The 22851-nt window shown below is 38.3% G+C and overlaps 1 pseudogene; it reads left to right on the forward strand.

Annotated features, from left to right (window-relative positions):
• Positions 1-234: 234 nt before the first annotated feature.
• LOC100963723 lies at positions 235-660 on the forward strand (annotated as a pseudogene).
• Positions 661-22851: the final 22191 nt, after the last annotated feature.

Consider the following 22851-nt stretch of genomic DNA (forward strand, 5'->3'; position numbering starts at 1 on the left):
ATCTTCCTTTTGAAGGCCTTCCCCCCAGTTCTTCTTTGTGGCTCCTCTCATTATCTGTAGCCTCCTTTACCTTTTCCTCTAAATCCAGCCAGTAGGTGGATGAGCTTCTCACAAGGCCAGGATTAGTTCTTCCCCAGTCTCACGGAGTCGTTTAACAGGTGAAACAGAGAGTGCCCAGTGTATTGCCAGACCTCTGCTGCACCTTTAAAGAACATAAACTCTGGGAGAAAAAGTGGTCCTCTTCCTCCCTGGCTGCCCGGCGATCACCCGCCATCATGAATGACACAGTAACTATCCGGACCAGGAAGTTCACGACTAACCGACTACTTCAGAGGAAACAATGGTCACTGATGTCCTTCACCCTGGGAAGGCAACAGTACCAAAGACAGAAATTAGAGAAAAACTAGCCAAGATGTACAAGACCACGCCCAATGTCATCTTTGTATTTGGATTCAGAACTCACTTTGGTGGTGGGAAGACAACAGGCTTTGGCATGATTTATGATTCTTTGGATTATGCAAAGAAAAATGAACCCAAACTTGCAAGGCATGGCCTGTATGAGAAGAAAAAGACGTCAAGAAAGCAGTGAAAGGAATGCAAGAACAGAATGAAGAAAGTCGGGGGACTGCAAAGGCTGATGTTGGTGCTGGCAAAAAGTGAGCTGGATTAGATAACAGGCAAAGGAGTAAAGACTCTACAGTGATGTTATCTGCAGTCATTGTATAGATTTTTCACAAGAGGATTAATAAAGACTTTTCATGTGAAAAAAAAAAATGAACATAAGCTCTGCCCCTTGAAACTTACAGTCAGTGATGTATGTATTTCTTGATTGAAAGAATGTATGAACTTTGGCAGCACCTGCGGCTCAAAGGAGTAGGGCGCCTGCCCCGTATGCCAGAGGTGGTGGGTTCAAACCCAGCCCTGGCCAAAAGCTGAAGGAAAAAAAAAAAAAAAACAATGTCTAAACTAATCAGGACACTGAAGCTTACAAGGAAGAAGTCCTTTGCCCAGAGTAATTCAATCAGTGAGTGGTAGACCAGCCACTGGAATCACTCTCATAATCATCACACTTTCCTGATTAAAATGCTTTTGTTTAAACTATTCAATCATCTCCTCTGGGGGGATAAAATCAAAGGAAAAGATATTTCTTCCCAACTCTCCTGAATGCCCCAAAGCTAAAACTCCCTTTATGAATCTCTGGGGACTTTGGCCTAGGTTCACTGAGCCTAGTGGCCAAGTGTCCTGGAACAGCTGGAAAGTGAGAAAACACAAGACATAAGGGGATGTCTCATGTCTTCATGTCCAATGAGCAAAGACAGTAGCCAAGGCCTCCAGTGGTTTATTTTTTAATATATATTTTTGAAATGAATTCTTGTGGGCCACTAATATCAAACACAGTTATCTCTTCTAAAAAACACATTTCAGAAAATTTGTCTAAACCTAATAATAAAAAAACCTCACTTTTATTGTTGTTCCTATGTTTTTAAATTATTAGTGAGGTCAAGCATCTTACCCTCTGTTTATATTCATCACAAAGATTTTTCTTCTGAGACAAGCACATAAATATCCTTTCTCTATTAGTTCTCTTTTTGTATATCTATGAGTGCTCCGTTAATTTCTAAGAACTAATTATATGTGAAAAATATTTGATTTTTTTCTATATGTTGAAAATATTTTTCCCAGTTTGTTGTTGACTTTGGTTTATTGAGTTTTGATTGTGCAAAATTTAAAAGACTTCCATGCATTAACATCTACCAAGACCTATCTCTAAATTTCTGGATTTGAGTGTGGGATATAAAGTATGCCTACATAAATTTCTATGAATTGAATTTTATACCTAATTTTAATAAAATAAGATGATGTAATAGGATCAGCATGTTTTTTAACAATTTAGACATCTCTCTAAATATTTGATATACACCACATCTATTAAAGTACTTAGAAACTGCACAACCAATTTCACTGTGATTCTTCCTTTAAATTCACAAAGAGATGAATTCCGGCAGAGATGATTTGGGGGCACAGCCTTAGACCTAAAGAATATAGAAATAATTCTCTATGTCCCAGGAGAAATTCAGCAAAAGCTAAAAGAAAACAAACAAATAAGGTAGTATCGGAATAGATAGAGAGTTTAAGATGATATTTTTTCTGCTTTCTCAGATGGTTTTGTTTGGGTACAGTATAAAAGCAAGCCCTGTGTGTGACCCATGGATCTTCCCAGGCATTCTGCGGACAGTGTTGTCAGCCATTTTAATGGCCTATTAAGCACACGACTGATTGCATTAAGCATGCAGCCGTCCAGATTAGACTTTAAGTAATCAGACTGACCGTGTTAGACCCCGTGTGACTTGGCATCCCTTAGGCTGATGCTAAGGACTCCGACAAGGTAAGAAAAGAAAGAAGCTGTGCTCCAGAAACACAGTCCTGCCCAGGACAAAATGAGCCCACAGATATGGAAGGCAATGGCTACTGGAATGCAGAGGGTCGTAGAACAAGGATCTATGCAAAGCTCAATTCTGCCTGTTACCAATAATGGGACTTTGGACAAGTTCTTTAAATCTTTAAGTCTCAGTTCTCTCCTGTGGGAAAATGGTTAAATTAATATTTCCCTTTGAAGGTAGTTTTCATTCAATTAAGTATTGCGTCCCTGGGATATAACCACATGTGGGGCCATTTCTTACAAGCTTCCTTCATCAGCTTCTCTTCCTGTCTTCCTTTCATGTTTTGTAATCTCGAGGCCTCATCATTCTCTTGTCTGTTTAAAATTATTTTTGAGTGCCTGCTTTGTGTCAGAGGCTATGCCATGGGCTACCAGACTAGCAGGCTGTTGAATAAAACATGAGTTTTGCTATGAGGAAGCTTATAGGTTAGAGACATAATGATAATACAAGTCAATATTTACTGAGAAATTATTCTGCACTAAGTGCTAAATTCTCAGTAAAGCATCCCTAAGGGCTACATTTGCTCCTCATCCCCATTTTAGAGGTGAAACAAAGTCAGGAGTCATGTCCAAGGTCACATAACCTGTAAGTGTCAGAGCAGAGATTCAAATGAAGATACCTATGGATTCAGAGCCCAAGTTCTTAATCAGGCTCAATCACTATGCTGTATAAAGAGTAGGATGGGTAGGTATCAAAGGACGCATAGATTTGCATGAAGATGTAGAGGAAGGGGCCACTTTTGGATGCAAGACTCGGGGAAGCCTCATGTTATAGGTCCCGGAGATCTTTCTTTCAAAGCATTCACACATTAGTCAAAACTCTGCCAAGATTATTATACTTTTTTCTGTCTTCAGAAATGCGTTCAAGTGAGACTGGGGGCTATCCAATGACAAACCAGCACAAGTAAAACACAGCTTTAAGAGCTAAGTGCCCACTGCTGTGAAATAAATGTTCTTGTCTTAGGCCTCCAAATGCCAAGCCTGGGAAGTGGAAATTTTCCACAGAGGAGCAAACACTATTTCACTCTTGGCTAACCATGGGTGAGGGCCAATCTGTGAGGTCTTTAACATTTTATCTGGGAAGATGGACTACATGCATGCCGGTGTAACAGCCCAGCCACTGTGTGAACAAAGACAAGTGGTGTTCTTAGAACCATCCAGAAGAATCTCTGAAGCAAGGATTCCCTATAGAGCATGGAACATCATCTATTTCAGGGGAAGGAAAAAACCAAGGATTTCTCTAACCAGTGATGGGCTTCGATTTTTGTGAAAATATATATTCTTGGATTTTTTAAATTAAACTTTTAAAAACAAAACACAGAGCTGCTAATTTTGTTTTTGATGTAATACATTTCCAAGACTAGGTCCTGTCAGGCACCTGGTAACAGGCCTGGAAGGGAATTCAGTCCTGTCTAGTGTTGACGCTTCCCCAAGCTGTGGACATTTAGTGTCAGCCAGGGTCCCTCCCCGGGGATTCATGGCCTTCTATTTTCTTGTTTCTGTCCCGGTCCTCTTTTGTAGCTGTTTCAGCCAGAAATGCGAAAGACTAACTCTCATAGAAAAATAGGTAAAACTTTCCTCTAACTTCCCACCTTCTCATTCCTGAAACCCTTGGCCATGCCAATTGGAAACAGGCATTGCCACAGGCTGTGTCCCTCTCGGCCAGACCCCCGACACAGCTGCCTCGCTCCTCCCTGCATCAGCTTCTCTCATTTGTTCCATCCGTTTTGCTGTCTTGCACTCCGTGCTACTACAACCCTCATCTCGGGAGCATGGATTTCACCCCCTGCTTCTGTTCAGGTGGGACTGTCCTGAGTGGAGGGTCCAGCTGGTCCTCCAGCTGCATCGGAATCAGAAGTGACTTCAGTCCAAATGGTACATGTTTTCAGGTTGATGCTTAACTTCTAGGTTTCGACATGTAGCCCCTAGCTAATGGGTATCATTTTGAAAATGTAGACTCAGAGAAGCAAGAAATTCCCTACTCTCATATTTAATTTACTGGAATTAAACTAGAATACAATAAAATCTTAAGTCCTTTCATCGCTTGGCTCATGGGAAATTCAGTCGAGTCACTCCTGGCTTCCCTGCCTTTCATCCTGTTTCTATAGTCAAAAATCGGAAGGAAATTAGAGGAAGTTACCATGTGTGGTCCGAATAAAATAATTTAACTGAGCATGAGAATATGAATACACCCCCAAATATCTCCAATATTGTCTTTTTAGCCAGACTGAGAACAGTAAACATGAAGGCATGTCGGGAGGGAGAACACGGAGAGGAGGGTCTGCGAGCCTTAGATTCAAGCGTGGAGATTCAATCAGAATCCTGCAGCTTTTACTGGTAAGCCCTCATGAGCTTTTTGGAATAAAGATTCTTTTTTTTTTTGGCCAGGGCTGGGTTTGAACCTGCCACCTCCCGGCACATGGGGCCGGCACCCTACTCCTTTGAGCCACAGCCTCCACCTGTGGAATGAATATTCTTAAGACCAATGACAGGAGGTTCTGATTCTGTAGGTGTAACGTTCTTGACTCTGTCCAAGAATCAGTGTTATTTTTTTCCCCCCTTGGCTGAAGCTTTTTTTTTGTTTTTTTATTGAATGGTAAGACAACCAGTGTTATTAACACGCATTCTGGGTAACCCACCTGCAGGTAGTTCATGGACCACAAGGGAGAAATGCTGCTGGTGGTGACCAACAGTCACAGCAATTTAGAGCAGGGAGAAGCTGCTGTCTCTTGGAAGAACAGTTGAAAAGTGTCTTTCAAGAAGGATCAGAGAAAGATACAGTTAAAGATGAAAGAGGCCAATTAAGTATAAGTAAAAGAATCCAGGCTGAAAGTAATGGGAGGATGAACGGGGCTGGCAGAAGTTTGTTTAAAATGTTGTTTCAGGCTAACATGATCCCAGAGCTTAACTGCCTGTCATTATTCCGCTCTGCTCTATTGCCAAACACGTGGTAGCTCTTCAGTAAGTGTTTGGGGCACACTAGCTTCAGAGTTTCTCTATGAAAATTGTGTGTGCAACTCTGCTTTTACAACATTTTATTCCATAATAAAGTTATACATTTATTTAGCATAACTAGAAAAATGGAGGCATGGAGAAGTTTACTAACTTGCCTCAGATTGTACATAATTATAGCAGATATTCATTCAAACCCATGTGGTTGCACACTTACACTCCATGCTAAGGTACTGTCATGCTAGACTGCTCTTCACATCTATGTAAAACTCAAAAAAATGCATTAATGCACTGTTGTATTCCTCTAAGTCCACAGTCCAACATCACAGGGAGAAGAAAAAGAGCATTTTGGTCTTTTGCTTGCGTTATCTCAGTCTCAAACTCTACAGTAGATTGAAAACCATAATAACCATTCTGTAAGTGAAGAAAAAATGCATTTGTTCTGAGATGCATTGAAAAATATAGCATAGTTACAGCAAAATCGCTCGTCCAAAATGTCAGATCAGCAAATATCTGGTGAAAGTTCCTTCTATTATGCTGAAAAGTCATAATCAATTATACTTATATTTTTATTGTAATTTATTGAAGACAACAGAAACAATAATTTAGTGTTGGCAAACAGTAACATCATGTTGGTTTCCGACGTGCGGTGTCAGTATAGGTTCTAAGTTGCAAGCAGAAAAACTGGCTCTGACTATCTTAAGCAGAAATAGATTTTATTGGAAGCATGTTGGAGGCTATGGGAGGCTGCCAGAGTCAGGCTGACAAGAGGGATAAGGACATCGACTTTTACTGGGACCAGTCTGTACGGCCCCCTTCTTCAGTAACCATCTCCAGGCATACCAAGTAAATGGTTATCATCTCTTCTTCTTTTATTATTTGTCCATGACTCAAAGTCCCACATGGAAGTCTCCAAATGACAGAGCACTGGTCGTCTGTCAGCACCTGTTCTAGTGCTGAAGGCTGAACTTCACACAACAAGGTTCCCAGGACTAGGAAAGGAGATGGTGACAATGTCCACTAGACATGTTATATTCAAGCTTCATGCCAATTCTTATTCACAAGAGAAATTCTACCTTGATGTCTTAGGGAATAAAACAATGCACATAGGACAGTAGAACCTCCATAGTTGACCATTTCCCTACGTTGAGCACCTCCTTAAGTTGACCTAACTTTCATAGACCAGACATGCACTGTAGGAGACGCCAACATCCGAGCAAGATGATCTGCAGCTGAGGCGTGGACCTCGGGCCATTCATCCACAAGAGTTCCTTGTGGAAGAAGAACTCGTGCCCTCAGCACGTAGTCATTGTTAACTTCTCCCCTCACCTGTATCATTCCCTTTCAATGAAAGGTTGGTGCGGAGGTTGCTCAGGGCTACCCGGAAAGTAAGGGCTAGCCCGCCTTCCACAAGCTTGTACTTCTAATCCACCTCTCGCCTGGTTCCTTCCTGCGCTAACCGAGACCAGGGCCACAGGAGCCCGACGGGTCATGACATTTTGGTGTAAGTCGACAGGATATAGCAGGACACAACAGGACACCAGGGACACGGACCAAAGGAGACAACACCCGGATGTAGGTGAGACCTTTGGTGGACAGTGGAAGGAAGTCCAAAGGGAAACGCCGCTCAGGGAAAGTGGGACCTTTGGCAATTTAGAAATTAAGAAACCGCGCTCAGAATAAGTAAAGTGTCTGATAAACTAAGCAAAGTCATGGGTAACTTTCTGTTTGGGAAGTCGCGGGAAGTAAAAACTGAGGAAAAAAGCAATGTTCAATCAGTATCTGAAAGCGAGGATAGTGAGGTTCAGGGGGAAACTGGACCTAAGAAAAATTGGGAAGCGAGAGCATATGATGTGAATGAGCAAGTGATCACCGCTATGACCACTATGGCTGAACAAATTAAACGATTGGGAGATCAGATAAATAGTCTCATTGTCAGAAATGCTAACTCAGAGCACCCTGTTTTGCCCTCAGCACCTCCCTATGTAAATGAACCACCTGTAACTTCTGTTATGCAGGCTGTATTAGAAGGGCGTAATACTGGTAACTTTGAATGGGAAAACACTTTGGGGCTTTTTCCAGTTATGGTCACTGATACTCCTCCTGATCCGCAACACCCCCAAGGGGGCCAGCGTTTTGACCACCATATGATCACCTTTTCAGTTCTTAAGGATTTGAAACAGGCCGTAGCACAATACGGTATGCAGTCCCCATTTTCCAGAGGTCTGTCACAGGGGCTTGCACAGGAACAGCAGCTCATTCCCTATGACTGGGATATGATAGCCAGAACTGTTCTTGAATCCGGACAGTATTTACAGTTTAAAACCTGGTGGAAGGAGGAGGCTGACCTAATGAGTCGCCAAAACCTACAGAGAGGCATCCCAATAACATCTGAACAGCTCACTGGGTCGGGGCAGTGGCTGGGGATTCCCAATCAGCTTCAATACAATGACCTAGCTGTAGTCCAGATAAGACTGTGTTGTCTTAGGGCCTGGGAAAAGGTTCAGGCTCCTGGAGATGTCTCTAAATCTTTCATTAAAATAATGCAGTTGGGAAATGAACCTTATACTGACTTTCCAGCCCGACTAAAAACTGCAGTCGATAAGGCTGTTGCCCAGCCAGAGCTGAGACATGCTTTTCCAAACTTTAGCATTTGAAAATTCCAATTCAGAGTGTCAAAAGGCCCTGCAACCTTTAAGAGCACAAAATGCTCCCTTAGAGGAGTATATACGGACATGTGCTGACATAGGGATGGAATCCTATAAGGCTAATTTACTGGCTACTGCTTTAAAAGGAAGGAATCAGTTCATTTCCTCCCCTTCAATAATAGTCCTAGGCTTCTGCTCACTAAAACTCTTTTCACTCTTAATTTTCTCAGTCTCAGCAATGATGAAAAGACAGCTGCAGAACGCCATTGGACATCTCTCATTCATGCACCATCCTCTCCAGTACCACAACCTACCTTTTATAAAAAACCAGATATGACAGAGTGGAAGCCAGGTTATGTACTACAATGGGGTCGAGGCTTTGCCCATATTATTACAGAACATCAAGAACAGCAGTGGCTACCAGCCCGCTGGATTAAGCCTCGACACGAGCAGGAAACTTTACCAGCACCTTAAACAAGTTTGTTTTCACTAACCTTTCTTCTACACCTTAGCTTAGGCAATTTCACTGTGGAGAAATCCTGGATCAATCTCCTCTGCGGGAACTCGAGCTGCCTCTCCCATGTCGCCGCCCAGCCTCAGCAGGAAGCCGTTAGGGGCGTTGACCGCCCCTTTTCCCTGAAGAGGCAGCAGGAGCTTCTATGCAGAGTGGGAGGATTGATATAGGATTTCATTATTTAGGGCTGTATGTTAAGCCCCAGGCAAGCTTAGGCTGCATCATCTAAAACTTGGAAAATTAGGACAACAAAGACCTCAAACAACAGGCTTTAAGGTAAAGTTTATTATGGTATGGGCAAGGTAAGAGAATTTCACCTCTTGGGTTCATTTCTATTTCATTGGGCACCTGATCTTTCTTAAAGTTATAGTGCTTTTGGAAAGCGTCTGAGTTTGCAGCCCTTTCTCCACCTAAGCTTTGGGTGATGCTTAATATTTCCCATGGAAGCGTCATGAGCCCTATGGGTCAGCCCGTAGGACATAGTTGAGTGGTGATTAGCACATAGGGGACAAGATTTCCCCCATGCCTAGTTTGGCTAGAATGAGTTTCCCTTATGTCCGATTTAGCTCCGATGGTGTATTTTTGTTATTCTTATGTGCCCTTTTGTTTCTTTTACTCAACAGAAAGCTCCTCAGTGAGAACGGCTGAAACAACCAACAGACCTTCTCCCTTGCCTCTTCAGAAATGTCTTTAATACACTAGAGGGGGGAAATGTAGGAGACACCAACATCCGAGCAAGATGATCTGCAACTGAGGCGTGGACCTCAGGCCATTCCTCCACAGGAGTTCCTTGTGGAAGAAGAGCCCGTGCCCTCAACACGTAGTCATTGTTAATTACTCCCCTCACCTGTATCATTCCCTTTCAATAAAAGGCTGGTGTGGAGGTTGCTCGGGGCTACCCGGAAAGTAAGGGCTAGCCCGCCTTCCACAAGCTTGTACTTCTAATCTGCCTCTCCCCTGGTTCCTTCCTGCCCTAACCGAGACCAGGGCCATAGGAGCCTGATAGGTCGCGACAATGCACCATATATACATATCAGTACAGTAGGCCTAGCTCCTTATGTCCACCACCTCCATATGTTGTTACAATCCCATAGTTGGTCCACTTACAGAGGTTCTACTGTATTGCTTTTGTATAACGTGAAAGGATCCTGACATGGAAACACAAAATTCTAGACCTTCAGTGGTATTCTGGGACCTTCTAATTCAACCACAAACATTAACACCAGAAACTAATTTATAATTGAATGACGTGAGACGAATGAATAAAATCGAAAATCATGTATAATTGCTACAATTAGCAACAGAGTGAAATTAAGAGTGTGAGTTCTGGATGTAGGCAGACCTGGGTTCAAATCCTTCCACCCCGCTTCCTAGCCACGTGACTGCCAACACACTGTACATCTTTTCTTTCAAATCTATAAAATGGAAAACTGATACTATGAATTCTCATGTTTTTTGGAGAGGAATAATACAATTCAGGAAAAGAAATAAGAACAGTTGTTGGTATATAGTACACAATAAGCACTCCATGGGGGGGGGTTCATTATGATGTTACTACGGTGTCCTCTCTGTGGTCATCACTATCATCACCAACATCATTATCTACGATAGTTGTCGTAGGTGTAGTGAAAGAGATCCAGACCTCAGAATCCATCCCCTTGTTGCATAGTTCTCATTGTCACCAAGCTCTTGTCCAGGAAGGTCAAAGAAAGACGAGATTTTCAGTACACATGAACTCTAGTTGTCTGCCTCTTTCTATCAGCTCATCTGTGCTCCTGCACTAGCATCCTTGCCAAAAATGTTCTTCCATTCATTTACCTTCACAGCACCTATCACTCAACAGGTGATGTGGGCCAGCAAGCACACAAATATATTCTATGCTGATTTAGGATAAAAAAAATGATTATTTAAAAAATAATCTCATTTAATAACAGCAAATGATGTAACTAGTTTTCTGTTTCTGAAACTAATAAAGAACAAACTTTTATAGAATTAACATCACAAACGTTATGCTGAAATATGCTAGGTTATTTCCCTAAAATATTTAGTTGCAGTAAATCATATGCTTTCCAATCTAAATAATTTTGTAAGAAATTATATTCTTGTTATTAGCACTTGTATGTTTAATAGCACTATCAACTCACTTCTTTCCGAGTAGCATAATTAAAAAATCTTGATTGATGAGAAATGTGTTTTGTGGAACTCTAAGTTAGGTTTGAGAACTTCAATTTTTTCAATAAAAGAGAGTGATTGTAAGCTATTTGGGCAATAGCAATGAATTTCTTAGCTAATTAAAAATGGTTATTCAATGCGATATTAAATAATCCTAAAATGTGAAGCCTCTATTACATGCTAATTTAGGGAACCTAAAACTAAAATTATATACATTTAGTGATTTTTGTAAGTAATAAAATGCAACAAGCTTTTTGGTTTTTTAAATTTTTTGTTCACTACAAACTACCCACTAGATGGCACTAAACCACTGTCAAAGTTTTTCTGACCATGCCATTATACCAGGACAAGAAAACAATGCAGAAATCCTAATGATTAATGGGACACTTACTCCAGACAGACACACCTCGTCTCAAAGTCCCTAAATTGCATGTAAGGTGATATTGAAGAACAATAGGTTAGCTGTATATTCTATGTACTCCATATACCTAAGAAGTAGTCAGAGCTTAACAACTCAACACAAATGCTAAAATGTAAATCATTCTTATGATTAAATTACACTAATTTGAATTGCACTATCTGACCAAGGCCTGGACTTTCTCATTGTTTATGAAGAAATAGCAGTAACAAAAGAAAAATTAAAGAGAATTCCAGGAAAAACAATTTACATATAATTTGAACTGATACTTATGATTATTCTTGACAAGACCCAGTGAGTTAAGGTAAACCTGAAAATATTTTCACTTCTTCAGGAAATTCTGGCATTTATATCAATCTTTGTCCAAGATAATGAGCTTATAACCTAATACATAAACTTATAAATATTATAGCGTATCTACAAAAAGCCAAAACTTTAGACAAAGCTCTAGATTTCAGGTAATGGCCAGGATTATTTGGATGTGTTATCCTATAAAAATATCCCACTAACTCATTTGGAGGCTGATTTATATTTAGCCAGAAAATGCACAAACAGTAGAAGGTTTTGCAGGCAGGGCAGTTTGCTACCTGTACTCATTTTGTTCTGTACAAAATGTGTTAGGGGGTGATAGCAATCACCTTGATATCATTTCATTTTTGCTCCCGGGGGCATGCAGGACATTAGATCCTTGAAATGTGCACCCCTCCTAAAGGTCTATGAAGATCCCCAAACATCTGTCTTGTTCAGTCACCATAATGCTCTGTCCTTTTGTTCATCCTCTATGTTGCCCCATCTCTGATGGGTACTTAGGGCCCTCCTAGTCACTTCTGCCACCCTGCACCACCATGTGTACTGAGCATTGCAGTTCACTGTTATAACTTAACTACTGCTGAGGCCGTAGATGTACCCAGGTCACGTGCTTTTGTGAGAGGTAGTTTGTGGGTACTAGGTCAAGTGCTGAGGACACAATGGCGAGCCAGACATGGCTCTTCCCTCCTGGAATTCACGGATAGTCATTATTTTTTTCTCTCTGCCTCCGTATCTGCTTTACTAATTGTAAATAAAATTTCTAAGAATACAGTAGCATCATCAAATTCTCTCACTTGAATTCAAAATAGAAAAAACAATTAAATGGTAAATGGTGCATTTTGAATTTGAGTTTAAGTTGTGACTGCTTATATAGTTCTTGTATTGCTTCTAATTAGTAAATAACAAGATTATACATTTATTCATGGTAGAAAAGGTGGGGGGAACACTAAAATATACCAAAAAACCTACCTCTTATAAAATATACAGCCATAAACTTACCTCCCAGTGAGAATTGATATTAATATTTTGGTGAGGTCCTCAAATAATTTTTTTTTTTTTTTTTTTGGCCAGGGCTAAATTTGAACCTGCCACCTCCAGTGTATGGGGCTGGATCCCTACTCCTTTGAGCCACAGGCACCACTCAGTCCTCAAATAATTTTTAAGAATATATTTGCATGAGTTATCATTTGCTCATATACAAATATGCATGTGTGCAGTTCAGATTAGTCTGTACTTGCTAGGGTCCTATCATTAAATTGTTTTATTTATTTATTTTTCTATTTACAACCACTTCAACACTTTCTAGTTCTTAATGCATAGAAAGATCATATCATGTAATGGTTTTGATCAGAAATCCAAGAACTAGCTAGCCTGCCACTTTACTTAATGTGACCTCTAGAAAATTGATTAAATCTCTCTGTGTCTGGCTTACTTTACCTATGAAATCGTGATTAAAATAGTATTTACCTGATAGGGCTATTATGAGTTGAATGAGTTCACACTTGTAAAACAATTAGACTAGGGCCTGCTCTAAAACAGAACTGATTTCCTTTAAGTTATAGAAATTTTTTCTTTCCTAATAAGCTCTAATCTCATCTTTTCCTTTTTCTCTCCACTTCCACTTGAAACTGGAGGGAAGGAGGCTATTATCCTTTCTTCCATTTTTCTCTCTTTCTTATTCTATTTCTTCTGCTATTAGGGGATAGGGAGAGAATATGGGTTACAATTTAGAGTAAAACTGAAAAGATTTTTGCTTAGCTGGGAGAGAGAGCCTAAAACAATTTGTGCAGAACCAACAGAAAAATTCAGGCAACATGAAAAACCAAAACAGAGGAATTCCCCAAGGGACCATGAGGCTACTACTGCAGAAGACTCCACCTATAAAGAATTAATGGATTTGACAGAAACGGAATTTAAAATATGGATGATAAATATAATAAAAGGAATGGGCAAGAAAATGGAAAGACAGAACCAAAAGTTGTCTAACGGATATGTACAATATAGAAAGAATATGGTGGACCTTAAGGAAATGAAGGAGACAACCAGGGAATATAAAGATGCAGTATAAAGTATCAAAAATAGGTTAGACCATAGAGAAGAAAGAACCTCAGAACTAGAGGATAAAGTTTTCAAGTTAACCCAGGTAGTTAAAGAGGCAGAAAAGAAGAGAGAGAAAGCAGAACAGGCACTCAGAGAACTACAAGACTCCATAAAGCATTCAAACATATGAATCATAGGGATACCTAAAGGGGAAGAAGATTTTCCCAAAGGAATGGAAGTCCTACTGGAGACTATCATATATGAAAACTTCTCAAGTTTTACTAAAGACCCTGACACCCTCCTTTCAGAAGGATATTGAACTCCAGGCCTTCTCGGCTCAAACAGAGCTTTTCCAAGACACATTATAATGTGTCAAAATGAAAGAAAAAATTATTCAAGCAGCCAGTAAGCGCCAACTGAGGCAGAAAGCAGAATCATTAGGATGACAGCAGACTTTTCAACTGAAACTTTCCAAGCCAGAAGAGCATGGTCATTCACCTTCAACATTCTCCAACAAAATAATTTTCAGCCCAGAATGATGTATCCTGCTAAAGTAAGCTTCAAAATTGATGGAGAAATCAAATCTTATGCAGATATACAAGCACTGTGAAAATTCACCACAACAAGACCAACTGTACAGGAAATACTTAGACCTATTCTCAACACTGACCATCAGGAGAGTAAACACCCAGAAGCTAAAGGTCAAAACTTAGCTTCCACAGTGGCACAAAGGATAAAACTACACAGTGGACTTTCACAAAATAAGATGAATAGAATTCTACCACACTTATCAATTCTCTCAATAAATTTCAATGGATTGAATTCACCACCGAAGAGCCACAGGCTGGCTGATTGAGTAAAAAAGCACAAACCATCCATATGCTGTCCTCAGGAAACATACCTTAGGGTTAAGGGATGGAAAACAGTATTCAAGCAAATGGAAATCAGAAGAAGGAGGGGTTGCAATCTTATTTTCAGATACAAGCAGATTTAAAGCAACTAAAGTTAAGAAAGACAAAGATGGACACTTTATACTGGTCAAAGGAACAATACAACAAGAAGACATTTCAATTTTAAATATTTATGCACCCAACATAAATGGTCCCAGATTTATGAAACAGACTTTGATAGGTATGAGCAATATGATATCTCATAAAACCATAATAGCAGGGGACTTTAACACCCCTCTGACAGAACTGGACAGATCCTCTAAACAGAAACTAAACAAAGATACAGAGGACTTAAATGTGATCCTAGAACAAAGGGGATTAATAGACATATATAGAACACACTATCCCCAAACTAAGCAATATACATTTTTCTTATCAGCCCATGGCACGTACTCCAAAATCAACAACATCCTAGGATACAAATCAAACCTCAGCAAAATTAAAAGAATAGCAATTATACCTTGTATCTTCTCAGACCACAAGGTAATAAAGGTGGAACTCAACTCCAACAAAAACGTTCATTTCCACACAATAACATGGAAATTTAACAACCTTATGCTGAATGAAAGCTGGGTTCAGGAAGAGAAAAAAATAAAAATTGTTAAATTCCTAAAGCATAACAAAAATGAAGACACAAGTTACCAAACCTGTGGGATTCAGCCAAAGCAGTCTTAAGAGGGAAATTTCTCATGTTAGATGCCTACATTCAAAAAATAGAAAGAGAGCACATCAACAAACTCTGGAATTGGAAAAAGAAGAACAATCTAATCCCAAACCCAGCAGAAGAAAAGAAATAACCAAAATTAAATCATAGATTAATGAAATTGAAAACAAAAGAATCATTCAGAAAATTAACAAAATAAAAAGTTGGTTTTTGAAAAAAATAAATAAAATTGATAAAGCTTTGGCCAGATTAATTAGAAACAGAAAACTAAAATCTCTAATAACCTCAATCAGAAACAATAAAGGGGAAGTAACAACAGATGCCACAGAGATATAAGAGATCATCTCTGAGTACTACAAGAAACTCTATGCCCAGAAATTTGACAATATTGAGGAAATGGATCAATACCTGGAATTAGACCCCTTTCCTAGACTTAACAAAAAAGATAAAGATCTCTTGAACAAACCAATTTAAAAAACTGAGATTGAAGAAACAATAAAATATCTCCCAGCAAATAAATGCCTGGTCCAGTTGGCTTCACACCAGAATTCTATCAAAACTTCAAAGAAGAGCTTATATCCATACCGCAAAAATTATTCCCAAAAATTGATAAGTAAAAAATCTTCCCCCAATACGTTCTAAGGAGCAAACATCACCCTGATGCCAAAACCAGGAAAAGACTAACTAAAAGGAGAACTTCAAACCAATTTCACTAATGAATACAGATGGAAAATTCTCAACAAAATCATAGCCAATAGATTATAGCTACACACTAAAAAAATCATTCAACAAAATCAAGTAGATTTCATTCCAGGGATGAAGGCTGGTTTTACATATGCAAGTCCATAGACATAATTCACCATATTGACAGAAGCAAAAACAAAGATCGTATAATCCTCTCAATAGATGAAAAAAAAATTATAAAATTCAGCATCCTTTTCTAAACAGAACATTGAGGAACACAGGCATAGGTGGCACATTTCTTAATCTGATCGAAGCCATCTACAACAAATCCACAGCTAATATTATACTGAATGGAGTAAAACTGAAAGCTTTTCCACTCAGAACTGGAACCAGACAAGGTTGTCCTCTATCACCACTACTATTCAACATAGTGCTAGATGTTCTAGCCAATATAATCAAGCAAGAGAAAGAAATAAAGAACATCCAATGGGGGCAGTGGAGGTCAAACTCTAGCTCTATTGCCAACAATATGATCTTATACTTAGAGAACCCCAAAGACTCAACTACAAAACTCTTGGAAATAATTAAAAAAATACAGCAATGTCTCAGGATATAAAATCAATGCCTACAGAGTGGCACCTGTGGCTCAAAGGAGTAGGACACCAGCCTCATATGCTGGAGGTGGTGGGTTCAAACCCAGCCCTGGCCAAAAACTGCAAAAAAAAAAAAAAAAATCAATGCCTACAAATCAGTAGTCTTTGTAAATGACAATAACAAGATGAGAAGCTAATCAAAGACAGGATTCCCTTCACAGTAGCTTCAAAAAAAAAAATAGAAAGAAAGAAACACCTAGGAATATACCTAACAAAAGAGATGAAGGACCTCTATAAAGAAAACTATGAACCCCTAAGAAAAGAAATAGCAGAAGATATTAATAAATGGAAGAACATACCATGCTTATGGCTGGGAAGAATGAACATTGTCAAAATATCTATGCTTCCAAAAGCAATCCACATATTCAATGCAATCCTCATTAAAATATCTCATCATACTTTCAAAATTTGGAAAAAATAATTCTTCATTTTGTATGGAAACAGAAGAAACCCCATATAGCTAAGGAAATTCGTAGTAATAAAAACAAAGCTGGAGATATCATCCTACCAGACTTTAGGCTGTACTACAAGACCATAGTGATCAAAATAGTGTGGTATTAGCACAAAAATAAAGACATTAGCATTTGGAACTGAATAGAAATCCATGAGATGAAACTAACCTCTTATAGCCTCTTGACCTTTGATAAACCAAACAAGAACATACACCAGGGAAAAGAATCCCTATTCAATAAATGGTGTTGGGAGAACTGGATGACCACATGTAAAAGACTGAAACTGAAGTGGTGAGGGGCACCTCTCACCACTTAACAAAAGTTGATTCAAGATGGATAAAAGATTTAAATCTAAGGCATGAAACAATAAAAGTCCTTGAAAAAAGTGTTGAGAAAACACTTGAAGATACTGGCTTTGGGAAAGATTTTACGAAGATTTCCATGGTAACTGCAGCAACAACAAAAATATACAAATGGGACTTAATTAAATTGAAAAGCCTCTGTATAGCTAAGGAAACAACAATCAAAGCAAACAAACAACCTTCAGAATGGGAAAAGATATTTGTACATTATGAATTGGGCAAAAACTTGATAACTAGGATCTTTAGAGAACTCAAATTATTCAACGTGAAAGACCCAACAATCCCATATATCAGTGGGCAAAAGAAAGGACTTGTGAGGATAGGTCACAAAAGGCAATGTAATTTATGCCTGGTTTGCTGAAATACTTGACTGATGTCCTGAGCTGTGACATAAAAGTTCCAACCACTCAGTGGGGTCTTAGCATCAGTGGGCAGAAATTGTTCCAAATAAACTTCTAGGAATATACTTTTCCTAACTTACTTTAAAAACATGTACTGAGATAACCATTAATGGCAATCTTGCTATCTGATCTTCATCTGTCTAGTTTTCCCATAATCTCTGCATTTTATACCTACTCCCATCAGAGTAAATTTCATATAGTTGGCATTCAATAAATATTTTTGAATAAGTAAATGAATGATTGAATATGAAATTGAGACATATTGGACATATGTCATACTGTTTTGTAAGCTGCTTTCTTCACTTTTCCATGTCATTAAATATTCTTCCACAATATGATTTTCTTGGCAACAATATTCCTCATGCAGTGTAGGTTAATTTGTTTAATGGATCTCTCTTGATGAGCACTTTAGCGGTTTCTGATTTTTCCCTTTATAAGAAGCACTAGCTTGAACATTATTATATGGAAAGCTTTTTGCATCTCTTAGATTATTTGCTAAGGATAAAAGTCCTCGAAATGAAATCTTTGGATTGATTTTATCAACACTGGTATTTTAAAGTTATTGAGATATCCAATATGACATTGTAAAGTAAGTGTGTTTTATCTTCAGAGTAAATAGGCTTCACTAAGTTGATTTATAACTATCATAAGTATTTAATAATTTGTTTCAACCTGAGTTATGAGACTCAAGGACAGAATTATACTGCTTTTTTAATGACATTGTAACTTGAGAAAGATTGAACTTACGTGTCTAGTTGCTGAAAAATAAGACTTGATTTTATAAATGAAGCAACTGGAGAAAATAATCTTCTAAGGTGGAGAGCCACATAAAAAGGCTTTTTGAAAAAATCCAAAGTTAAAATTGTTATTAAGGAACTATTGGTTCAGCTCCAATGAGAACTTACAGATAGTAATTACAGCAAGTGGCAAGATAGGTGAATTTTGCTTTTAGACATCACTGGGTATTTTATATTTTTATAGCACAAATACTATAGACCTTTTATCTTTTACCCTCTGATATATGTATTGCTCACAACTCTTCCTGATGTATAACACTCTGTTGAACATACAGAGTGTTGTTCACAAAATGCTACCAAGAAATCCATAGTTGAACTTTGACCAGAATTTTTGAGTGTCTGGGTCTTTGGAAGATGCTAATTATGGAACAATAAAATGGTATCATTTAGTCCCATCAAGAGTTGTTCCTACACTCTGCAAGAATTGTTCTTACCCTCTGCTATGAAACCCTGATGTCAGACCCACCAGAGCTCACTATCCTGAGGGCACATTTGAGACTCCATCAGCTAGAGTTCTACCATGAGGGCATTTGGGGTGGGAGCCCTCGCTTCTGTGCATGATGGATGTGTAGACTGAGAAACAAACAAACAAGGCTTCTCATTTATAAGCTATTAATTTAAAAGAGCTATTTGTACTGCAGCAAAAAATAGCCTGACCCAGCTGGTACACCAAAGGAAAAATCATACCTGTACCCCGTGAGAGATGTCTCCTCTAGCAGCCAGTCATCGAGTGGATGACTCTTGGACACTTCCCACAGAGCATGTATTAATTAGTGCTAACCAGACAAGAATAACCACAAATTGTGCCATGTCATCTCCAGTTAAATAAACACATATTTATTACTACTGCCACCCATTCTTCATCTTCCCTGAGGCTCCCTGAAAATTCTAGAACAAGATAAAGGAGGTAAGGGGACATGTGAGAACAGACAAGCTTTCTCTGCCTTTCAGGTTCCATGGAGCCATGGAGGTGGATGAGGTATAATTGGGGGTTTTCAACTGAATTAATATCTTTTACAGAGTGATACAAAATCTCTGGGATCATCCTGAAGTGTCTTAAGCAAGAGGAAAATAGAGATTATAATAGACCATTGTTGTAGGCAGTGATTTTTACTCCTAATATGCATGTTCAGTACATCAGATATATTAGCAAAAACTGGCATCTTCCAAGGTTACTATGGAACTCAGAGCCTGTAAGAACAGCAACTTTGACCTTATTCATTGTTGCTAATGAGAAAGTGTTCTTCAGGCCATCATATCATAACTTGTCTATGTCCCATTCATATATGACAGACACAGATAATACAATCAAATATATATCTAATCCCATTCATGTATGGCAGACACAGATAATGAGATCAAAGCATTTGTGCTTTGTCTTCAATACTAATTGATTAAATATGATGGGTAGAAATCTTTCTCAAATACCTTTCCAATATTAATAATAATCATGGATTAATATTTACATTGCCCTTTGGCTACATCATAACAAAGCCTACTCCAGGAAAAATAAAAACTATTATATAAATATTACATTTTGTCACAAATTGACATCATTTAATGTAATGTTAAGTATAATGTAGCATATTAATATCTATTATTAATCATATCTAAAATAACTTTATTGGGATATAACTCACATACCATACAACCGATACATCCAATGACTTTTCATGTATTCATGTAGTTATGCAAACATCAATTGTCACATGGATTTTAAAATGTTTTCATTGCCCTAAAAAAAGTCCCTGAACTCATGAGCAGTCACTATCCATTTCCCCCCAGCTCCCTCAGCGTTAAGGAACAGTTAACCTACTCTCTGTCTCTACAGAATTGCCTATTTTGGAAATTACTATAAAGGGGATCATAAAATCCCCTTTGATTCTTCTGTAAGAAGCTTCTCTCACTCAGCATTCTGTTTTCAAGGTTCATCTATCATCCAGCACATAGCAGTACTTCATTCCCTTTTATTGCAAAATAACATCCTTGCTGAATCATATTTCTCTATACGGTTATTGTAAATTTTATTTATCTAGTCTTCGGTTGATGGACATTTGGTTCATTTCCATTCAGGGTCATTTGAAAAATTCTGCTTTGAACAGGTTTTTGTGAGGACATATGTTTTCATTTCTCTTGATTATATATCTAGGAAGGGAATGACTGGGTCATACGACAACCCTATATTGACCCTTTTTAAGGACTTCTAGACTGTTTTCCAGAGCATCTGCACCATTATACCTTCCCATCAGTGACACATAAAGTTTCCAATTTCAACAGTGTCTTTGAATGATGAAAAAAATGGAGATGCTGCAGGTGTATTTGTTAACTTCTGTCAATGATGTGAGTTTTTCCTGCTTGCAATGAAGGAAGATACTGGAATTCTCTCAGCTTATCCAGAAAAAGAATGAGCTTTCCCAAAATGCCTAAGCTATGACCAGGGAGCAGATTCGATTCTGAAACAATCTGGCTCAGATACAGGAACACTTTTATCTGTTTTCGTTTGTCACTTAATTTTAACTTTTATTCAGCAGCTTTGGTTAAATAAGGACATCAGAAGTATTTTTATGTGAATAACGATTGTCATCTGGGTTTTCCTAATGGTGAAGATATCAAACTATTCATCAGAAGATGTGACTTTCCTTTGAAGTTAAAATTAGAAAAAAAAAATCTGAGCCTTAATGCATAAAGCATCCCTGCCCAGGGAGCTAATTCCTAGTGGGCCCTTGTGCCACTTTGAACAAGAGTTTAATCAAGTGTCAGTAATGATTTTACATCCTTTAAAATGGGAAATCAAATATGCCATCTTATGTTCCAAGACATTAGAAACCCATATAAAAGGAGAAATCTGTATATTGCATAATGGATATGAGAATTATAAGTTCATTTATCAAGAAAGATTACCTGTTCATGAGTCCTAATGAGAGGTCCCATTTGGTGAGCATTTGGCTAATAACTCAGCAGCTGCGGAGCATTATTGCATAATCTACTTATTTCTAAAGATATGTGATCTATGTTCCACAAACAACAATGCGGGTAGAAAAAGAAACAGGTCTGTCTGTTTCTAACTATCCCAAATTAACCACAGAAGGTAAAAAATAATATTTATCTGTGAGCCCCCTGTATTCCCAATGTAATGCTAAGTCCAGATCATCACAAATGGCGCATCTTGGAGAATGAAAGCCATTAGGTAGATAATTAAGGAAAAACCCATCATTTCCTCCTACCCCCTTTTCCTCTTTATCTCTTCAATTATTGGAAAATGAACGTGAATTTTTTCTTTAAAAAGTGAACTATATGAGTAATTGCTTTAATTTTCTGCTTGACTTTCTTGAAAATCCTATTAAATGAGAAGTCAATTAGGAGCATTTGTTCATTACCAAAAATGGTTAATTCAAGGATTGATAAAGTGCCTATCTTTTCACGTATGTAAAACGACCTGTATAAAAAGCACTTGGGACTAGAGACGCGACCTTATTACCACCCAAATGCTTGTTACTGACAGTTTCCTAAACCAAAGATTAAAGCTATAAAAATATTTGTGACAAATGGGAAAATTTGAAGATAGATTGTATAGTAGATAATATTATGATGGCATTTTTTTTTTAATATTCTTGGGTATAACAATAATATTGTGATTATCTCTTTGGAGATCCATGCTGAAGTATTAAGGGGTCAAGTGTTATGTTATCTGCAACTTATTTTCAAATGGTTGAACCAAAACAACAAAAAAAAAATGTAGGCTTTAGGTCAAGAATAAACAGACATTGCTTTTTTCTACTTCTCTGTAGGCTTGAGATTTTTCAAAATAAAATATAATTTTGGAAAGAGATGGGAAGAAAATATACTGCCTGTAAAGAATCTAAATATCCTCTAAATCCTGCCTTAAATGCCACCATGTGTGCGTGTGTGCATGTGTACGTATGTGTGTGAGAGAGAAAGTGCTTATCTACCCTATGGTGAATCCTATCTCTCTAAATTACTACACTTTGTGGCTAGCTGCTGAATTGGCTATTTGCCACATTATGTTCCCAGTATACATCTATTAATTGATTGATTGATGAAGTTTGAAGGTCAAACAATCAGTCTCTAAAGCAGATTTTTTTTTGGCCGGGGCTGGGTTTGAACCCACCACCTCCGGCATATGGGGCCAGCGTCCTACTCCTTTGGGCCACAGGCACCACCCTCTAAAGCAGATTTTGTAATAGCCATTATGAACAAAGATAACAGTGACAGCTGCCATTGATCGCATGGTCTTTGTGCGTCTGACAGTACACTCACCTTTTATATAAAACACGTCATGGTATCTCACTTACTTTGATGTAGAATACTGGATTTCTTGATTCTTCACAAAATAAACACTGGTTTACTTTAGTAAAGCAGCTTTCCGTGCACCAT

The sequence above is a fragment of the Otolemur garnettii genome, unplaced genomic scaffold (assembly GCF_000181295.1).
Source record: "Otolemur garnettii isolate 467f Iridium unplaced genomic scaffold, OtoGar3 scaffold00027, whole genome shotgun sequence".
Classification (NCBI taxonomy): domain Eukaryota; kingdom Metazoa; phylum Chordata; class Mammalia; order Primates; family Galagidae; genus Otolemur; species Otolemur garnettii.